Source organism: Drosophila navojoa, chromosome 4 (assembly GCF_054131105.1).
Source record: "Drosophila navojoa isolate 15081-1374.11 chromosome 4, UAZ_NAV_1.0, whole genome shotgun sequence".
NCBI classification, from domain to species: Eukaryota; Metazoa; Arthropoda; class Insecta; order Diptera; family Drosophilidae; genus Drosophila; species Drosophila navojoa.
Window position 1 is genome coordinate 1,167,177 of NC_142892.1, and position 6,000 is coordinate 1,173,176.

Below are 6,000 nucleotides of genomic sequence, written 5' to 3' on the forward strand. Positions count from 1 at the left end.
CAAGTTTGGTGCGAACTTTTCAATGCGGCCGCATGTGGCACGTTCACTTTGCGCGCCGCAACTTACGGCGGAGTGTGTAAACAATGCACTTTTTATGAACATCAACTAAATTGTGTGCGATTTATTTGGGTAGCGCCTTAAGCTGTTTAGTCTGCGGTTTCAATTCGGCGCTTTTGTTAACGTGGCTCTTCCGTTTCCACTAGTTGAATGTGGCGGGCGTTGTAAACGTGGCTAAGATTGAACAGACGGCGGAAACTTCTGTAATATTCACGAATTTTTCTTTGTGAAAATTGCGAATATTCATAAAAAGTTCAACTTCTCTGGAAATACCTTTCTATTTTATATGAAAACTAAATATATTTCACAGATTTTACTATCATAGAAATCGTGTAAAGTTTTCTCTTCTTAAATACAGTGAAACCCCCACGATTTCTATATTCACTTCGATTTGAGGCTCTCAGCTTTATAGACTATCTGTATTATAATGTTTTCTCTTTCTAAAATTATGTTTTAAAGAGTTTTTCGTCTGGTTTTTTTTTTTTTATATTAAAAGCAGAGCCCAAACTTTGAATTATGTTTCTAAAACTATTTTTGCTTATCAAATAACTCAGACTCAATCTTACAATTCCCAAACAGTTAAAGTCCTTTAAGCTTTTAAAGCCCTTTGAAATGTGCTTATAATCCTTCTGCCTTTCACTGAATATTTGATTCCCCATAAAGATTCTCTCGACGAGAGAAAAAGTATACGTTTCCTCCCAAGCATTGTTAAGCTTCAAAGAGTTTGCTCGCAACAAGAATATATATTTGCCAAGAACTTGAATTGGATTAAGCTCGGCGCTCTAATTGGAGGTCTTTCAAATGATGCTTTACTTAAGATAGCTCCACTTGGCCCTCTCGAACCCTGTGCAGCATATGTAATCCAAGGGCTCTTCAGCGCCCGTGTGGTGCGCGCGTGTGTCGCTCATTAAGTGCCCCGCCCCGCCCCGCCCCGCCCCGCCTCGATTCGACTTGACTCTGGGCGAATTGTAAGACACGTTTAGCAAGGCGACGCTTTGCCACGTCTGCCTGGCAGGAGGGGAGTCTCACCTTTGGCGTAATTGCCATTTAATTGTTTGACATCGTTTCGTTTCGTTTCGCATTGTTCTCTATATATAATTTATATATTTTATATGCTGTTGTTGCTGCTGTTGTGGTGTGCGCATAGAATTTGAAATTTTCTTTCATTATGTCGAGCTGCTGCTGCTGCTGCTGCTGCTGCTGCTGTTGGTTTTCCGTGTAATTAGACGGCAGCTGGCAGCTGCCAAGTGACTTATTTACTGCAATCGGAGTGAGGTTTTAGTTCGGCTCTGCCGTCGGCCTATGCTGCATATAAATAATCCCCAAAACCGGCCGGCAGACCAGATACAGATGCAGAGAGAGTGAGAGAGAGTGGGAGAGAGAGAGAGTGTGTGGGAGCAGCGTATTGATTTTATGAACGAGCTGCTGTTGCAGCAGCTGCAACTATTTTGAATGTTGCCGCCATGAGACGACAAACTATAAATCTGTCTGTGCCGGCATGCATACGCTATATACTACTACTATATAACACACGAGGCTGCACACACATGAAATTTATCGATTGACGCATACACACGCACACACACACACGCACGCACACTGGACAACAGAGCAGAGTGTGTGTCGTCTGCTGCTGATGTGTAGTAAAAATCGCTCGTATTTCATGCGGAAGTGACCACACACACACGCACACACACATGCATACGCACGCATGCACTCACAAAATGGCCGCCCATGTGCGTCCTCGTAGTAGTTGTCGTAGTAATTGTTGCAGCCGGCAAAGGCACGAAAGGATAAATGGATTGGTTTATTTAAATTTTACGTGCTCGTGTTGGAGCATCGTACGCAGCAGGAGTAGCAGGAGCAGCAGGAGCAGCTTAACCAGTTACTAGCCCAATTCGTGGCTGTTTTTTGGGCAACAGCTGCATGGGCTCGCATTGCGTATACGCAACGTGCGTATGCGCAATGTAAAGTGTTTTCGTAGTAAACACATGGAAAAAAAGGCTGCGAATGCGACGCAGTTGCTGCGGTTGTTGCTGCCATTAATTAGTCGAGCGGCAAGTTTCACTTTTTATTTTTTGCGACTGTCGTCCTCCTTGTTGTTGTTTTTGTTGTTGCTGTTGCTGCTGGCGACCCTAATCCATCATTTACCACAAAAGTCACGTACAGCTCAGGCAGCCTGAGCTTGAAAAGGAAACTTCCACTCGGAAGAAAGTTCATGTAACTTTAACACGCACACACATACATATACAACGGGGGTAGCTAGCGTGTGTGTGTGTGTGTGTGTGTGTCAGTTCTTATAGCTGCCAAGTTTGTTGTAACAAATTAAGAAATCACTTTCGCGCCGCCAGCAAAATATGCGCACGGAAAGTTGCCTGCAAGCCGGCAGTTGCAGTTCGAATACCCTAGCCAAATGATGGCAGTGGGTATATTGAACATAGGAGAAGTGAGGCGAAGGGTTTTAGAAAGAGCTACGAATGTGTTGATATAGATGTAGATATGTAGATCAATATGTTCCCTTTCTTCTGGGCTATAAGCAAGAGAAGTCTTTTCGGAAGAGACGTATGATCGCAAGCAAGAATCTTCTTTTGAATGTAAGCTGAGTATACATACTATAGGTGTGATATATTGTATATTATAGCATATGTATATGTATAGGTATATATATATATGTATAGATATGTAGATCTGTATATGATTCCCTTCCCATCTTTAGATATTGCTTTGCCTATAAGCAGAAGAAGTCTATCCGCAAGAGATGTATGATCGTAAGCAAGAATCCTCTATTGAATGTAAGCTGAGCATACATACTATAGATATTCTATATACCTATATATGTATAGCATTAACTGAATTATCAACCACTTTCTGTAGCTTTTCACATTCTCTTCTCCTCTTTTACATCACATTCCTCTTGGTTAGGATATTTAACAGCACATCAACCCCTTCATTCTCTATTTAAAAACCCATCTCGTAGCACTCCCTGCATTGGCTGTCAGAAGCGACAGCCTAAAAACAGACGCGACCCCAAAAAGTGTTGCACAAAACAAATGGCCAAAAAGGTCGACGCCATCTAGATATGATGTATGAATGGGCGCTGCTCCTGCTCCCGCTCCTGTTCCTGCTCCTGCTCCGCATGCATATTATATCTATTCCAATTGTGTACAACTGTAAATACATATATGTATATGACATGCATATATGTATATATATATATATATATTTACAGGCATATCTGTTGGCTGCTAACGTCGACCTGGCAAACAAATTTTTGTGATTGGCGTGTGACATTTTCAGCGCGAACGCTCACTGGATGCCGCTCGAGTATTTAAGATATTCGCATTTCTGTTTATGTCTGTCTATGTACATTTGATTGATGTGCAAAGTACTGGGCGGGGGATAGGGGGCAGGAAGGAAGCAGGGCACGCGTGTCATGGCCTCAGCTGAGGTGTCAGACGGGATCTCAAGCAAGAGGCGTTTGCGACGTGCAAACTTTGGTATATCATATAAAGTCATATATTGTTTATGGGCATGCCGAAAGTGAAGAAGGGTATATTGGCTTTCATGTTCGAATTGATTTGCTGACTGTCCGCCTATCTGTCTGTCTCTCTGATGCTTTGGAGCCAAGCTAAGCTATTGCAGACTGCCCTCGCCTGGGATTTTCAAGTGAGCGAGTATGAAGCAGTCAATGACGCCCGTCTGCTGCATTCCTGGTTAAAATAGTTTGAAGTGGAATAAATTTCGAGCTCGCGAAACTTGGATTTGAAGTTAAGCCAAGGCATGTCTAGGTATGCCTGCAAAGAGCAAAAAACAAAACTCTTCAAGTTCTTCTAAAGTTCTCTGGCATTTAGTTAAATGGCTTTCGCTACCTTCTCTCTCTCTCTCTCTCTCTCTCTCTCTCTGCCTCTTCAGGTCGCATATGTATGGCAGCTAGGCACTTATTATGTCAACAACTATATTGTTTCAGCACATTTTGCCTTCGACTGTGCCGCTCGCATATTTGGCAATAGCATTCGACCCCGCCCACACACAGCCGCAGCTCCTGCTCAGTTTTACTTAACCCAATATTTTGCTCGTTAGTCATGAGAGAAGAAAAAACAAAAAAACAAAAGCCCAGCAGAGTGTGGCGTGGTAAAAGCCAAAGGCAAGGAAAAATCACTGAGCAGCAGCAGCAACAACAACAACAACAACAACTACTCAACGCCTAGCATCAGCTGCTGTGTGCAAAAAGTTTATGACTTTAGACCCATTTTGTGTGGCGACGGCGACGGCGACGCTGAACTCAATTTTTTTGCACTGAATCACAGCGAACCCCTTTTGGGGCAAAAGGCAGTGGCAGAGGCAGCCATCACGCTTACCTTTTGGGGCTGCACCTGCTCCTGCTTGCTGCTGCTCCTGCTTGCTGCTGCTGCTGCTGCCGCTGCTGCTCCTGCTCAACCTTCTTCTATCTGACTGCGCAGCTGGCGTCGCTGCTGTTTTTAAATGATTTTTATGTGCACTTCGGGCAGCCAAAATAACAACAACAACGACAACAACAGCAGCCAAGTTTCTGGCAGGTTTTTTATTTTTGCATATTCATATACCCTGTAAATATAAATATGACTACAAAGGGTAGTCACTCGTCGGCTAAGAGATAGAGATAGAGATAGAGATAGAGATAGAGATAGAGATAGAGATAGAGATAGAGATAGAGATAGAGATAGAGATAGAGATAGAGATAGAGATAGAGATAGAGATAGAGATAGAGATAGAGATAGAGATAGAGATAGAGATAGAGATAGAGATAGAGATAGAGATAGAGATAGAGATAGAGATAGAGATAGAGATAGAGATAGAGATAGAGATAGAGATAGAGATAGAGATAGAGATAGAGATAGAGATAGATATAGAGACAAAAGAATGATGTATCAATCCAAAAAGAGACAGAAAGAGGAGGAGTTGCAAGCTTAGCAGTGTCTACATTAACAAAAACAGGGTATTTGACAGTCTATATCTCTATATGTAACTGGCTCGCTCGCTCTCTCTCTTTCCCCCTTCGTCGCCCCTCTCGCTTTGCCTTTATATATAGTTAGAGTATATGCATATAATATTTTGTTGAGCATGTTGCTGTTGTTGTTGTTGTTGTTGTTGCTGCTGCTGCCTCCTGCTGCTCTGGCTGCAGTTATCGCTCTCGGTTTTGGCAGATTTCTCGCTTTTGCACTCATTTGGTCTATTGATTTTCTTTCGCCTTGTTTTCCGTGTTTATTTTGATTTTTATTTGTATTTGTATTTTTCTGCTCGGTTTTGTTGTTGTTGTTGTTGTTGTGTTTTGTCTCGTTGCCTGCATTTGTTTGTGGCCAGTCAGCCGGACACGGGGACGGTCTGTCCGGTCCCGTCCGACTGCGATCCGGTCTAGTCTGGTCTGGTCTGGTCTCGTCTCGGTCGGCCAGTGTTACAATGCAACAGACAGGCAGCAGCGAGCAGCGAGCAGCGAGCCGGGCATTGTTTTTGTCCTGGTCCAGGACACGCTGGCCCATGCATTGTATTGATTTTTTGCGGGCAACCCTTTGCGCTGGCAACAGCAACCGGCTGCTGCTGCTGCTGCTGCCATAAAAAGTCATTAGTGAGAGAGGACTCTGGCTGCTGAATGGGCGTGGGCGGGGCCGTAGCTTCGAGTGCATAATGGCACAATTTAAATACGTGTGCAGCGTGGCGACTGCCATGTGAATGAACCGTGCAACGGAATGCAGCAGGCAGCATGCGGCATGCGGCATGTGAAGCCTTTAAGGCCCACGCGGCCCACGCGGCGTATGCGCAATGTGCCGTGGCAATTTCTAAAGTTTTTGCCTCCTCTAGCTGCAGCGCAAAACAATAAACTGAAAGCCATTTGCTTTTGATTTATTGACGCACGTACTACATGTGTGGCATGCAACAAGCTGTGTGTGTGGAGCTGAGCAAATGGAG

The 6,000-nt window shown here is 43.9% G+C and overlaps 1 protein-coding gene across 1 annotated transcript in view; it reads right to left on the reverse strand.

Annotated features, from left to right (window-relative positions):
* Prx4 (Peroxiredoxin 4) overlaps window positions 1-1,657 on the reverse strand; it is a 72,189-nt gene extending 70,532 nt beyond the window's left edge. Inside the window, exon 1 of the mRNA XM_089260008.1 lies at window positions 1,642-1,657. The gene's annotated coding sequence lies outside the window, so the exon portion shown is untranslated. The remainder of the gene's footprint in view (window positions 1-1,641) is intronic.
* Window positions 1,658-6,000: the final 4,343 nt, after the last annotated feature.